The following is a 16,310-nucleotide window of genomic DNA, read 5'->3' on the forward strand; positions in this document are numbered from 1 at the left end:
ACAAAGAATCACAAATCATAGGCATAATACAGGTGCGTATCTTGTGAACAAAGATATGTATCAGAGAAGATGAATTTTTTAAAGAACAGAAGATGATAGTTTTCCTAAGATATCTCCCATATTTATTCAGTCGGTATAGAACAGTTTTTATATAATCGATCATTTTCTACGAAAGAAAGCGATCGTTACCGTAACAAAAATAGCAGCGTGATTCCCCACGATGAAACATTCGAAAAAAAACTTGTATTACAAGCATAATCGAATTTTCTAGGATAATCGCGTATACGCTGGTTCACAACATTTCGCAACGTTAAACATAAAATAGAAATCAAAACATCGAGATCGTTATCGATCAATCTTCGTAATTACGTAACCACATAAAATTTCAAACTTTCTTATGATTTCACCGTTCACGAATCGCCGAGAATTACGAATACCAGCGTCGTAATAAATCCACCATGTCGTTGATACCTTCCAAAGACTTGCAACTGACACGTTTTTGTTTATCATTGTTCAGTCGGAGAAAAACTTGGGGTTTTGTGGGCTCCTCAGCTGGTAGTTACGATCCTGTCGGCGGTTCTCAGTGCAACGACGAAACTCATAGCGCACTACAGGACGTCAAGGGAATACGAGAAAGGTACGGCGATTTTGCGATATGATGACGATGATACGTACAGTCGTGAATACGCTGCATGAGAGTGATGCGTAACACACACCGAGAAGGAGGAAGAATCGTCGAGCAAGCTCGAGCATCTCCGTCGAGCCCCGCCCTGTATATATTTTTAACCGGATCCATCGAAAGTCTGGCCGGCGTGGCACACCGTTCGTTCGAGCAAGTGAGGTATCTATTGACGTGCAGGAAGAAAGAAAAAAGTCAGAAGGACGCAAACGAAAGACAAGATACATTCGAACGACGCAACAAGTAAAGAAAACTGCATCTCTTTCGTTCGACCTGCACGCTACTGGTAAGTAACATTTCTTTCGATCAGCTGATTATTCAGATTACCGGTGTATTCAAGGCATCATGATCTAAGCGTGCTCCCGTCTCGTGGAATCGATGCTGCGCAGCAACTTTGCGCATGAATCGAGCCCCTTACAGCGGACAACCCATTGGACGATTTGGATGAAATGGTTCAGATCGGTTAGGTGCACGTGCTTTGGCTCAAATATATACATACTCACTGTCAGTGACGTTTAGTTATTCAATGTGACAAGGTAGTTAAACGGAATTGTGCTTTTCACAAAGTTAACCTTAACACTGTGTTGCTTTGGAAATTTTTATATACAGGAAGACAAAATATACAGTAGCTCATATAGTATTTGAGCACTAACAGAAACTTTTTATTAATATACTATGTATGTTAGACAAAACATTTTTGACATATATAGATGTTATAAAATGTCTAGTGCAAGTATACGTATATAGTTTTTTATAATACACATAATATATACAAAGAAATTTTCTATAGTAGGTATTCAAATACCTCCTTGAATCCCTATATACATAGCGAGTAGATGGAAATTTTCAAATGAACCTCGATTGAATGTTTTAATTACTGAATGTTAGAGATTCCTGACCTTAGTAACTTCTTAAGGTACAGCATCTTTTATGATCATCAGATACGCTCGTTTCTATGCGAATATCTAACGAAACTTCAATTAGCACATCGCATAAGTACATCGTTGATTTCTTATTTAAGAACAGTGTTAAACAATACAAGCATTAATTAATCCCAATTAATTTACAGCAAGTCCAAGTTATGAGCAGGTATAACAATTTCACAGTAAGATTAATCTGTACGATCAGTTTTATAAAACGAAGTTCTCTCTCAATTATCGAAGTTAATTGTCTATTATAGTCGCCCTGCTTCATAACAATAGTTTTAATCACGTAACAAATAAGCATCGATTTCCAGTCGAACAAGGACAAGCCCGGTAACATTGACGATCTAGAGAATACAAAATCAGCGTGGTACATCCGACAGAGATATTCCAAAAAATCACGCGTGCATTCATTACGAAATAAATCATGTATTCGCTGAAACCGGCGAGATTGTTGCGAGAAACTTCGGTACTCCGCGATGTTGCCTCGTGCACGTATGTGTTGTAAATCGCTAGGAAAATCGAAGGAGGGAAAGTCGATAAGGAATAGAATGGTATTGACCAATTTCGTGACAATAGAGGACGTTTCGACATTTATAAAAACGAAAGCGTCACGAAATCCGATAGGCACACTTATCCTAGATCGATTTGCGTAATTTTGTTTACACGCGAGTGGAAGTCACGAGATGAAAGTTCTCAACTCGCGTTAACTCCCACAGGGAGGTTTTGGACGAAATCTCTCTAATTCGTCGTATCGAGGTTTGCGAGGGCAGCGTCAACTGATTCGTTCAACGATGATGGAAATAAGGCTGGCGTTAATGAACATGGAAATGGAAGTTTGTGAGGGTCAATTGGATCTCTCTGTCTGTCTGTCTGTCTATTTGTCTGACTCTCTCTCTCTCTCTATCTCTCCCCCTCTTTCTCTTGTCTGCCATCCTTGCAACCGTTTTAACTTTGATTTTCACTTCCGAGTGTCGTATACAAGTAAAAGCCAATATCGTTATCGGAACAATAGAAAAACCAAGGAGCAAGGTGAATAGAGTTTCGGCGGAACTTTTCCACTGGGGAAAGAAAGTGTACGATGACGTTGAGTTTACGCATGATTTCTATGTTCTACGTACGTAAATCTTTATGGAATTCCACGGAAATCACGATCTATTGGAGCCGCGACTGGAGGTCTCGGTAGAAACGAACGTTCAACACGTTCAATTATACTAATTACACATAACGTCGAGACGGGACTTTTTTGCATTGCATCGATCACTCGTTGAAACGATATGAAACACGCGAGAAAGTGTTATATATACAATGTACAATCCGAAACGTGGCTCTGAGTACAAATAAAAGAATTCTTTGGATTTTTGTAAAATATAATTTTAAGGAATATTATAATTTTATGCGATAAAGTTCCACCGATGAATCACGCGCGATCTATCGTGCGCGTGCTAGGTCGATCGTTGGTGTCGATTCTTTCAATATTCTCCTCGCGTATCTACAGATATTTCTCCACAACGAGACCTTCGACATATTCCTCGGACCACGGAATCGAAGACTGCGTAAAATTCTTCGTTCTTTTTCTCTGTCTTTCTCTGTCTTTCTCTATCTTTTCCCTTGGACGGTTACGCTCCGTTCACCACAGAAACAAAGTAAATCCACGGGAATCCTTCGTTTGATCGAGAATTAGGCAACTAGAAAGGCGGAATTAAGCGAGTCGAGTCGACATTTCGTGGCTATCGTTTCTTACTTGGATCACGGTTTCTTCGTTTATCTGCTTTTAATTACGTAAAATTCTTCGAAAAGCACAAGCTTTTAAGCGAATCGAATTCTCGCTTGAATATAACGTTTGTAAAATTTCGGACATCGTAGAGAAATCATCTCGGTCGTATTTCGTCGAGCAATTGAATGGAGATCTTTAAAGCGCGTTTAGTACATTTGTGGAAAAAACGGTTTTTAAGTTACACTGTTCCATAAATTTCAAACACCCAATGTGCTTCTTACGTCCCCCTTCCGACGAAATGGCTACAACCTGTGTATACCAAAACGATTGACAAAGGTTATAAAACTATATTGTTAATTCAATTTTCGCTAAAACGTCCTATAGACCCATATTCGAGGTTTCCATTCAATCGTTCGACGATGAATATCTAGACGTTCAATCACGTCTCACGATTGTAATTGCACTTGAACAAAGTTCGTTAGACGAGGGACGACTAAGTATTTGCACGGACGAACGATTATTTCAACGGTGCGTAATTCCCGTCGATGCCGAAACTTTCTCCCGCGGCATGGACTTCGGTAGCCCGCTCGATGAGAAATTCCACTCCCTACCCCTGCACGGACGACTTCCATGTAATCGAGACGGTCAAAGAAGAATCATCCAATCGAATCTTTATTTTCCAACGTATGATTACGTTGCGTTGCGACGAAACAGAGGGAACTCGCTACACAATTCTGTACAGTTAACTCCCTACAGAATTATTTTTCGAACTTCTTTTTCTTTGGACAAATTTCCACTGACCCAATATAAGATTTTAGTTTTTCTTTCAGCTTAGAGAAGCATTGCGTAACTTCTTCTTGTCTTCTCGTTTCTCGCGTGCTCTCGTTTAAATGATTGCAGCAAATCTCCAGGGAAGTGTAGAAACGATATGACAAAAAGGTGGGCCTCGTTGCGAAAAATAATGTAGGTCAAGTGGCCTCGAGGCGCGATCCATCAGCTGGCTGAAAAACAGGACACAATGTCGAGCATACCGAATCGTGTTAATCACGATTCACAAACGGTACGAATCGCTCCATTAAAGCCGCCAGCCGGGAAAGAACATCGTGGGCACGTTTCTATCGTTGTGCAACGGACTATCAACACTCACGCTCGACTTTTGCGACAGTGATTCGTTGGTTCGTGTCCCGAACTCGGTGAAACAGTAGGCCAAGGCTAAATTCTTTGTGTATCGGGTCCTCTGTTATCGGTCGATCGATAAAATCGAACCGAATACGGTACTTTGTCTCAAATGTTGCGCCGTGAAATCCGCTTCTTTTACGAGCTACTGTACCATCTGACGCAGTGACACTGACGGAAGCGGTTGGATAATTTTCGTACCGTTCATAAACCACCGTCGTAAAACATCGTCCGACTTGATTAAATCTTAAAACGGATCGACCGTTAACCCGTGGAAATTATATTTAGAAACCCCTTTGTGCGTATTTCTGCAGATAGAAAAGTACCGGTGTACTCGCGCATTAATTGCAGCAGCGCGCGCGTATTGCGATCAGCTGAGCATGAATGATCCAATGTTGTCGCTTACGTAAGATGGACGAATTAGGTCGTGTGCCATGTGGAAAACGCGAGAACTCCTCTTGAATTCTTCTTCGAGCGAGCAATTGCTCCGCGTGCGACAGCCATTCACTGCCCACTACCGCAACGAGATACCGCTCCACGTTCGCCGATTTGTACAGGTGGTTTCATCGGTGTATATCGTGCCTTCTGTTCGTTCGTTCGTTCGTGTGAACAATCGTGTGTGTGTGAGGGAGGGAAATAGACTGCTCCGAAATTCACAGTCGCGTATCCAAACCGTTCTGTCTAAACAACTATCCGTGAGAATAATTAGTGAGTATCTGCTTTGGAAGCTTGATAAATTATACAATATGTCTTATAAAACATGAACGTCACATTTACCGTACAAGAGTTTAGATGTCACTAGCGATCAATATTTGATGCCTCGTACATTTAGAAATAAACGTTGCATCGACAGTGAGCACTTTGTAAAAATATTCATTGATCGGTCATTTTCCAGTTTATAGATACATAGCCTGCCTAAAAAATAGCATACTTGCAATATATGATTATTCTGCTGAATGCCTAAAACAATTTTCTTATTAACACCTTGCGCGATGTTATTGAATGCAATTATACGTTCGTAGATGCAAAAAAAACATGAGGCAGCACGCGATAGTAATAGAATGAATTTTAAGCATTGTGGTTAAACGTTTTCCTTTGAGATAAACTTCCGTTTTATTGCCTACCAGCGATTCAAGTGTACTGTAATTTCCTCGTCGTTGCATAGAACGGGTCAGTTGCCAGAACTCTGCTAAAGCAAAAGTAGCTGTTTCGCTCGTTTCACCAACTATTTACAACCTCTTTCAATTAACAATGAGAGAGTTATGTAATCGAGTGTTATCGTGTAATAAATGCCAGATTGAAAAAGTTCTTTTATGATGCGCGTGACTGTCGACACGTTTTTATATCTCACTTTTGTTCGATGCTACTGAAGTAGCTCTTATTCTAACGAGAGGCTCGACCTTCGTTCGATCGACCAAATTTCATTGAATTTATTACTAAATTTTATATGAGCCATCGTCGCTTAATCAAATTTTCTAAACATGAAAACTAAGATGGTTGTATTCGCTACTCATCTCTTTCTTCATATATCTGTACAGATACGTTATAGCAGTGAAAAAAAAGAAAAGAAATTGAAAAGTATTTGTTTCCAATTCGTAAATTTTGCACGTACCTTGAAACTTAGACGATAAATAATGTCGACGCGCTTCGACTCATTTTGACTAGAGACTTGAGATTTAAAATTGTTGACCAATAGCCGATGATTCTTCGATCGGTAAAAACTACCCATCATGAAGGAAGGTTACAGGAGAGTTCAAAGAAACGTGCTCGTTTGTATATATGTATAGCCATAACGGCCGCCGCGGTCTGTTTTGAATTTGAATATCGTTTAACTCTAAGGACACTCGTGGAAGAGATGTTAACGATATTCTTGATCGTGACGCAGCGTGTAGGGATTCGGTGCTTCGAGGATTCCTCGTGATCTTGAACTTAATACAGTCGACCAGCTTTGCTTTGGTTTTATGTAAATGCAAAGTTTGTAAAGTCGAATGGCTCCACTCTGTCGCAATGTTTGCTTGAAAATACGCTGCTCCAAGATCCCGGAGGCAACCAGCCAGCCAGCCAGCCACCTTCTAAGCTTTACATTTTAAGCAGTTCCTCTTCCTCTTCGTCGAATTATGGTCGGCCATTTATTGACGATTTTGAACTTTACAAAGGTCTCTCGTTCGTCGATCTACGCCGTTCAATAAAATCGATCGTAAAACATTCGTGAACCGTCTGAACCACCGGTCTCTACTCGTCCAGATATTTTCAAAAATACATATACATGAAAAGTGACGTAATTAGCAATGAAATTGCATCACCGACCAAAAACGTGTTGCTTCGTTGCGAAAGACCGTGATACCTACTTACTCGCTGGATTTGGCGATCAGACAAAATCGTGCGACACCGACCGCTCTTCCTCGATAATCAGGTCTCTTCTACGAGAATCATGACGCGACGAGACGCGACGTCTTCGTGGAAAGGACAACCGTGCACTCTCGTCTATACGGTAATTGGCAAGCCAGCCACGCATTGTCATACCGAGAAAATGTATCTTTAGATCGGTACGAGTGCTGTTCGAAATCGAGCGCGAGTTTTTGAAAATTACCATTCACGTTCCCGCACGAACCCGTGCGTGGGAAGAGTAGATTTTAGGGAGAATTGCGCGAGAAAAAGAGATCAACTTTATTCATGTGTCAGATTTGTTTTTGCCTTGAGTCACTGTTAGTTTCGAAGATATAATAAGATCTAATAAGCCAGAGGCTTTGCCGAAATACGAAGAGAATCCAAAATAGGAGGTGGAATCATCTTGTGACGTTACAATTTGGTAGAAAATATTGTCTTCTCTTGTTTGATCGTTTTTCTGCGTCGCTGAATAAGAAACGTCTATCGTCATCGATGTACGAACCCCAGGTCAAATTATTTGTGTTTTTCACACGTCTATGCGTATTTTGAAATTACACGTGTATTCTTTACACGAGTAATTATGTTGTTCGAAGAAAAACAGTGGCTTGTAACTGCATGAGTCGCAAAATTGCGAGTCCGTGGAAAGTGCATGTACAAATCGTTACGTTTTTACTTTCTATATACGAAAGGAGGCGAAAATACTGTTGATAGAAATTGAAGGCGAAACTCTTTGCCAACCTTTGTTCTAGTTAGGAATTAAAGGTTAAGAAAACCAGCTTGACCTAATGCATCTTTCTTCACGGAAATCGGAGAATTAATAAGAATTGGAAATCATATTTACAAATAATCATTTGCATTACTATTTTGCAAAATTAAGGCACGAATAATTTATACACAAGTTAAGTCGTGGTATGTATTGGTACAATAAGAATCACCTAACTTGGTAATAATAATACATTTTATTGGATATAGAATGTAATTCGAGTAAATTTGCAAATGTCGAAGTTTTCATCATGAATCCGACTAGGTACGAGAAACGAATCGAATAAAAACACGTTAAAAATTCAAAGTAGTGAACTTTGCCTGGAAGCAGACAAAAGACAAATTTGTCAAACCGCCAAAGTTTTCAATTCGAATTCTAATTGAGTTGTTAAGGAAATGTTCACGAATGGAATTTACCTAGCGATCAGTTTTTAATAGACACGGGCGAAAGATAAATGAACTATTTGTATTTCGTGCAAGTTCAACAAAGATCGTAAACACGTTTTAAGTCTTTAAACCAACTATTCGCGTATTCGCGAACAAATCCTTTGTCACATGATGTCAGTCACGTCGGCCAAACGAACGAAACCTTCATCTGACTTCTTGACCATCGACCAAAAGGCTCCGAAGGATTTAAACTTATCTCGCAAAATTCATTAATGCTTGTAATTACATTATTCCATTATGATATCTTTCATGATCTTTTCCACTAAATAAGTCAAATTTATTGATAATTTTCTTGTATTTATGAAATTAAAAACTTGTTTACAAGCAAGCAAAATACGATCATTAGCTTTTTTATAAAAATATAATGATAATGAATTATTTATCAGTCTATTGCAAGATTTATTGAAATAGGACGTTGAAGAAAAAGAATACGTATTTACGTATCTACACTTTTAGCAAGTCATACCTAGTATTTCACAGAAACAATTCACGTCATTAATAAAATTTCAATTTTCAGACTTTACTACCTCGTACATACGTAGTTGTTATTTCCTATACATTTCTTAATTGTACGATTGAGTCTAAAGTTATCATAAAAGATGCAATTATGTATTATATATTATGTATTATATATTCAGTAAAATAAATAAAAAGATATAAGTAGAAGACAAAGTAAGAGAAAAACATCTACATAGATCGGGAGTGAGTCAAAAAACGCGGTTTATGCGGTTCACTAAGGATTAAAATATATTCTCCGAAATCAAAATATGTTTCAGAAATTTTATATAGTCACGCTATCTCGAGAAATAATCTCTCAAGAAATAGTAGCGACTCTGTAAAACTGAAAATGACCCACATATGTGATACTTTCCGACGAAACGCAGAAAGTGCAAGTACTACCATTAGCCAGTTAACTGCATTTGACTTGTATTTGTTTACGCACTGCACGACCTAACCACATAAGAGATTTCTAAAATTAAATTCTGCTGTTAACTGGATAAAAGAATCTCTATTAACCTTTAAAAAGCTCTATTAAACAAAGAACCCCGAGAAAAAACCTAACGCCGATTTAACAATTTAGTATTCTGTATAACAATGAGAAGGGAACATGAACGACCGATGTCCATGTTTAGTGAATTTTTACAACGTGGCAAGAATGATAATGACGAGGTATCATCAGAGGGAGATAATACTATAATAGCGATAAAATAATAGCGATAACGAACGCAATGCAATACGTAATAAAATATATAGATACACGTATTTTATAAATATATTCACATTTCTTAACACATTCTTTATATATATTATATGCCATATAAAATCTAAATCTAAAGGACCTATAATGAGCATTTAGGTTTGGGTCATAGAGATCGGAAATTGGCCTCTCTTGTAACGATTTTTCACCTGCCCTCCGAAGGTTAATCATATTACTGAGGATAATTATATTACTTTGTAATATAAATGTTTGGATATTATTCGCAGAAACAATTATCTTTAGCGTCAAAGCAAGCAAAAGGATTGACGTAAAACTTTAACAGACCGCCATAGCCTGCTTCATAAATCGTCCTTTTTTGTTGAATTCTAATTAACTGTGTAATTTATTATATAAATTTATTCGTTCTGTGTAGACAATTTATAGCTGTGATAATTTGTTGTAATTATTCTCAATATATAAGTCGTTTAGATCTTATATAATACGTAGTTGTTTAACTTGAAATAAATTTTTTATTTAGAGATGTTTCAATCCTGTACTAGATGATTTACATTTTATAAAATATGAGCATAAGTCTTATCTTTAGAAATAGTAGCCGCGTATAAAAGCTACGAATGAAATAAGTAGGAAGTAAATCGTAGAGAACATTCCAGAAACGAGCGAAGAGGAAGACTCGCAGGTGGAATAATTAGTAGAGACGAAAGAAAAGTAGAAGGATCGCGAAGGGCGGTAAGAGGCGCGCGACGAATGTTGTCCATGAAGGCGACCGATCTCGCGTCAAGCGTCGAAAGATCGCAAAAGGTAGAAGGGATGCGATACCAATATGGCGGCTCGGTTAAAAGCAATCCACCAGCGTAACCGCTGTCAGTCCGCAACTTGGCACGGCGGCAGCGCGTTTATTCGTACGAATATTATCGGTGTCGCATAAGCGCGAGTTTCAACTCCGACCCTTTTTTCCTCTTGTTTCTTTAGCTTTTTATTTTTCTTTCCTTTTCTTTTCTTTTCTTTCCTTTTATCTTCTCTTCTTTTATTTTATCTCTTTCTTTTCTTTTTTTAAATTTTCGTTTCGTTTCATTCAATTTGATTTACCCTAGTCTATTGTTTGATACTATTTCGTAAAGTTCACGAGGAGAGAAAGGAGGAGTCAAGCGAAAACATCGTGTCTCCGTAGCCGATTTATAAAATCGTGGCGATTCGTCGTCGGCCCACCGTGCCTGACAACTGGTCTTCGTTCGTTCATCGAGCAGTTCGTGCAAATTCAAGAAAAACTTGGCACAAGACGAAGGTTCATGAAGGGACAAAAATTCGTCGAAGAATTTCCCAATCAACAGTGACACGAGAGAGAAGAAGAGAGTGTGTGTTCGATTGTTCAGAAAGAGACGATTACGTGAGATAACTGCTGTCTTCGGCCGATTGTCCGGTAAGTGAGCTGAAAGTAACGCTGCCACGCTCGCTTCCAATAGAAGCGCAACCACTTCGTGCGGTTGTTTTTCCTTCTGACATGACGTAACGAATTGACGCCGTCCCACGGAAACGACTTCGTACACCCGCCTCTCTTTCGGTTCGCTCACCGAAACGATAATTCACCGGTTGTTCATTTATTTTTACGCCTCGCGGTCTCTACCGTACCACAACGACTCGACCAAAAATTACGCGCGTCTCCCTTTCTCTCTTTTTCTCTCTTTCTCTCTTTCTCTCCCTCCCTCCCTCCTTCTTTCTATTCACCCTTTGATTACTCGTATGCGTTACAGGTGGTGCAATTTTAATCGTCGTTAATAAAAATGAAAAAGTCAAGCTCGTCGCTATTATACGTTTCTGGGCCAGTGTCTTATCTCGCAATTACTCAGTAGCAAATAACGTGCGATTACTTCAAGCAATATAAGTGAACCAAGTGATACGAACCTTATCACTGCACGATATCGTGCTTAGATATAATTGCTCCGAAAAAGATATGCACACGCGTAGACAAAGTTGTTTCTTATTGAATACACGCGAGCGCAATATATATTACCTACATATATATATATATATATATATATATATATATATCTTGAAACTGCCAACACGGCGCTTCGTGTGTTTATCTCGTAGGAATTCGTAACGCGGCATAAAACTTCTGCCGATAAATATAACAGTGATATTTTCTTCTGTCACTGAACCAACCGATCAACTCGTAACAGTACTCTCCTCGACGTAAACGCTAAGACATTTCCCTCTGTTGACGTTGTCTTTACGGTCTTCCTCTCACACGCTGTTTTGTCCCGTGAATCACGAACCACGTGAGCAGTCGATTTGACTTCGATTCACGTTCTACTCAATCGCGTCGCGCTTCTTTAAGGCGTGTACTTAGGTACTTAGGTTTGCCTGCTAGGTGGTCTTCGTCGTCGTACAAACTTCCATTGTTGGTTTCGAACTTGAAAAATTGCGATTCGATTCGATCTTTTTCGATTCGAACTCTGCTATTCTCCTCGTCCCTTCACATTTGCATTCCTTTAGATATCTTTTCACTGTCACATTTTAGTCGCAAAAAGCGTGATATACACAAAAAGTAGTAATATTTGGATATATCGAATACTAAAACCAAACATTTCAGCGCTATCTATATTTTAATAATATTCGTGTAATAGAATTTTCATTTTGGGTCGCGCAGATGCGCGAAGTTGCTTAAAAATTGTCAAATTTTGATTTTAAATGATTAATTCGGTAGACGTTGACTCTCGTGCCACATTGATCATACGTTTATACTTTAAGTGTCATTATCTTTAAATTCATATTATTCAATATCTGAAACAACAACAACAATAACGATCCCTTCAGACATTTAATGTCTTCGACGATAATTTCATTAGATTCGCAGAGACCAAGTTAGACATTACGCGAGATACAAAGGATGAATTAAAAATAATTTATTAGTTACGTGCGTAACATATTATTATCAAAGCAATTAGGAATAGAGTAGATATCGACTCAGTTGACCACAAAGTATTAGTTTTCATGACACGAGGCTTTTATTCTTGCTGTATCATTTTTTTAATTATCAGTGTATACATGCACATTCCAAATACATATACCGAAAATCGATTACTTTGTTTTATTACCAGTCTCGCCTCTAGTCTCTCCAGTATTTACTCGCCCAATATTTATGCAGGTTGAAAAACACGAAATTTGAAACGAGAAATAACAAGAAAGTTGATTCCCAAATTGCTAATTACGATATACGTATCTATAGACGTTCTAATTTTCGTAAAACTTAATATCGTCACTGTTCATTGTCCCGTGCGAATTTTAATGTTTCCTTTACGTTGGGCGACCCATTAACTTTTAAACGAAGGATAATTTTTTGTATTCCTCCGATTCCCTGCACGCTTCGAAACGAATATTAATCGTGATCAATCGTTGCTTAGGGAGATCCACAACCGGAAGAAGCGAATCTTGAATCTGTCTAATTGCCAATTCGAATCTCGAAATGCGGTGTCCTTGCATGATTGGCAGACTTCCTGAAAAATTGAACGAATATTCAGAAACGTTTAAGCATTTCCGTCGTCAACGTAATGGCCTAAATCATTCATTCATTAAAATTGCAAAAACGTACTCTTAATTCTTTAGTTTTAATTCTTCCCCCTTTTTATATACTTGCAAATACGTATTTAAAAATATAGATGTTTGATAATGTGAATGTTTAGAAATTTGAATATTTAAAAATTGAAATATATACTTTCCAATATTGGTGGATAACAATAAGTACTGGTATAATTTAAAAGGTTTATTTAAATTCTATTTAGATAACTATATATTTGACTGTGATATACGGAACTATCCATAATTATTGCTAATGATACGAATATAATGGTATATTTAAGTATTGTAACATTTACATATCTACTAATTAATTAGGCTCATCAATAACACAGCCGCACTAACCACTTACGCACTTTTATGATATATTAGTTAACGATATATGTTTGTCCGACAAACATATTTAAAATTTGTATCATGCAAAGTACTTTTATATGTCTATAAAAATTTGTTATTATAAAACTGAAATGTAAAAGCCGACAAAAGGATGCACTGTTGGACGGGTATACTGTAATAATATATTTTATAATACATTTATTTGGGACAATTATATATATGATACTATATTAATTATTAATGACTAAATTGTTATATATATAATAATATATGTTATATATATAACAATATATTTTATTGGAACAATGGAGAATTGAAACACTGCCTTCTTGATTGTATTATTAATTGGAAATTACACGTATCTTAAATTTCAATTATTCAATGCCCATAGAGTTTTGTAGTCGTTCGAATAATCATGAACAGTAATGTATGTCCATGATGAAATATGATCCAAAATTACTTGTTCATGGATAACTATTTTGTGGGGATTTTCTTTTTTATCACGGTATTAATATTCCTTTCGTAATCCTTTAGGTATTAGTGAAAATAATAAATAACAAAGATGAATTTTTAATTAAGGGACATCTTGTTCGCTGATATAATTACAAAAAGTAAGGTAGAATATTTCCAATATTAGTAACTATTACCTGTATTTATATAATTCATATTACCTATATTTTAGGTAGAATTTTAAATACAATGAAGAACAAAGTGCATCCTCTTTGGTCGATTATATAAGCTTGAAATTATGTTTCCATAAAATCGAAGTGCAATCGTATTCATGTTGCTGTATTTAGTTGCATTTCATAATTTTTCATAAGTGCGCTTCGGTTCACACACTTAAGAGAAACAATTTGGGTCAATAACACAGCCGCACTAATCACTTACGCACTTTTATTATATAGTAGTTAACGATATATGTTTCTCTGACAAACATCGTGCGTGAAACGATTCCTTGCTCAAATACCACCAAAGAACGACTTGAACGTCTGACCTCTACCTTTAAGAGCCTTGGATACACGCGAGACGGAAGTTTCTGGCTGCCGTAGTTCGCGATGAATTCGAAATGGTTGGTTAAAACCTAATGTCACATGTTTACATACTGATCAAGATAAATGCGTATTGCTCAACAAAATGTTATTAAAATAACATCATGAGCATCGTAAATAGACTTTAGATTTTTTACGCGTTTATTTTCAGGATGTTCCTTATTGATAAAAAATGTTGTACACGTAGATATTGTTAAGAGAGTAACGTGACTTATCTTTGAGTGGCTCGAATCGTTTTAATCGACATTAATGTTGTGTATATGTTTGTAATATAAAAGTATTGGGTGGAGTACCATTGGAATTCCTTGGATCTTACGAACTGGTGAAATACAAGACAATTCGTTTTGGATATTATGGAGGCCTAGCGAGCGAGAGCTTATGCATAACTAGTGTTCGATTGCCGAAATTTATCACAGATCGATAATTTTTCACATAGCTCTGAATACGCGGTGATTTGAACGAGCTCTGGCAATCACGCGGCAACATATCTACTTGGTTACATATTACGTGAGAGGACGTTGCGACACCCGGCAAATTTTCTGAAAGAAACCGAAACGAGTTTTGCTTTCTCTCTGTACTTTTTAAACTTCTCGCTAGATTGTTGACTACTTTTATATTCCACTGCAAGTCGGAAAAATCCAATCAGTAAGTTATTATAATTGTAACATTCCTCGATACTGACGAAACATTCTTGGATTTAGAACTCCTTTGAACGAAAAAAATCTTTATACGTTTGCTGTAATTTGATCTTTTAACAGAATTACATATATAGCTTTCTATTCGGTAATCCGATGAATAGACTACGGATGTTTGTGCACTCGTGGAAAATTTAAAAGTGAAGAACTATAAAGTGCACAATGTACAAAAATATACAAACGAGGTATAGTATCTGATAAATGAAACAAAAGTTTTACGCTTTTATTTATCTTCATATAAATACGAATCCGCGATCTAGTGATGAACCAAAATTGTTATACAATTTAAATTATCGACTTATCTCACACAGTAAAGAAAACAATTTAGAAATGGAATACCGTATTTGTATAGCACAACTACTACGTGGTTAATACGAATTATCAATCCACGAGAAGGTAGTGCTCTCAAATAGTTAAATCTCCCGTGAAACATAATGTCTTCTTAATTTCGTACAACTGGTAATAGTTCATCTATTCAGCGCGTATTTTTCGTGATTTTCGAACTATGTCAAGAAAAGACTTTAATACGATCGTTACGTAAATGGATACTATCGGGTTGCTTCTTCTTTCTAACCAATATACCGCCGTGAAGTACCATTAAATCATCACAGCTCTCGACAGGTTGCAGCTTCATGCAGGTATGTACTTTCCCCGCGCTTCTTATTATAGAGAACTTGTTCGTCCTATCTAGCTTTGATTTTGGAGGAAAAAAGGTTAATCGGTGTGTAATAATCTTGCCCGATGAAATTTCAGAAATGGACGAGGAAAGCGATTCGCGGGAACAAACGTGACTTTTGTGAATATGCTTTGTGCATGTGGCAAAAACGTGCTTGAAGTATACGTTATTTACTATTTGCTTGTTTGTTTTTCTTAATTGTTTCTTCATAATTTGTCCTTCCTTTAAAACATTGGAATTCTAAAGAATTTTCTGGAAGTTTTTGTATTCCGCTTACCAACGAGCCTCTGCCTTGACGTATTTAATTAGGAATGTTTTCGTATCTAGAAAATTCATAAAAACAACAAACGATCGTGGAAAACAGAACTGCGTAAAAACAGTTGCATATATTCGATTAGTTAGCATAATAAACGTCGATGTTATGTTTATGAGAATAACAATCAAAATTACATAAAATAACACTGAAGCAAATACTGTACTGATTGTCGAACATGTTCAACTTTTTTTTGTTCCGAATCTCCTTGCGAACTGTTTGTTACTTGCTAACTATTGAGATCTGTCACATTATCGGGTTGGATGACACAGCAACGATTTACCACATTGAGGTTTTCATGTTGCATGATGCAACATGGACTTGCGTAATTATTTTAATGTGACATTTTTTTCGTTA

At 37.1% G+C, this 16,310-nt stretch overlaps 1 protein-coding gene and 1 long non-coding RNA gene across 8 annotated transcripts in view; one reads left to right on the top strand and one right to left on the bottom strand.

Annotated features, from left to right (window-relative positions):
- Positions 1 to 98: 98 nt before the first annotated feature.
- LOC117238568 lies at positions 99 to 7,071 on the bottom strand. Of its 2 annotated transcripts, XR_004494228.1 has the most exons (4): positions 6,108 to 7,071; positions 5,273 to 5,410; positions 4,902 to 5,184; positions 99 to 4,803 (listed from the first exon to the last, which is right to left on the bottom strand). It is a non-coding gene; the product is annotated as an uncharacterized LOC117238568 (long non-coding RNA). The 2 variants fall into 2 exon arrangements; XR_004494227.1 differs by having other exon boundaries at positions 99 to 5,184.
- Positions 510 to 16,310, top strand: part of LOC117238562 (elongation of very long chain fatty acids protein AAEL008004-like) — a 36,816-nt gene continuing 21,015 nt past the window's right edge. For 3 of the 6 annotated variants that reach the window (XM_033503571.1, XM_033503574.1, XM_033503573.1), the window contains exon 1: positions 10,166 to 10,728. The gene's annotated coding sequence lies outside the window, so the exon portion shown is untranslated. Of the gene's footprint in view, positions 966 to 10,165; positions 10,729 to 16,310 lie in introns of those variants that run through there. The other 3 variants (XM_033503570.1, XM_033503569.1, XM_033503572.1) reach the window with 3 other exon arrangements.

Source organism: Bombus vosnesenskii, unplaced genomic scaffold (assembly GCF_011952255.1).
Source record: "Bombus vosnesenskii isolate JDL3184/JDL3185 unplaced genomic scaffold, Bvos_JDL3184-5_v1.1 scf7180000013542, whole genome shotgun sequence".
Classification (NCBI taxonomy): Eukaryota; Metazoa; Arthropoda; class Insecta; order Hymenoptera; family Apidae; genus Bombus; species Bombus vosnesenskii.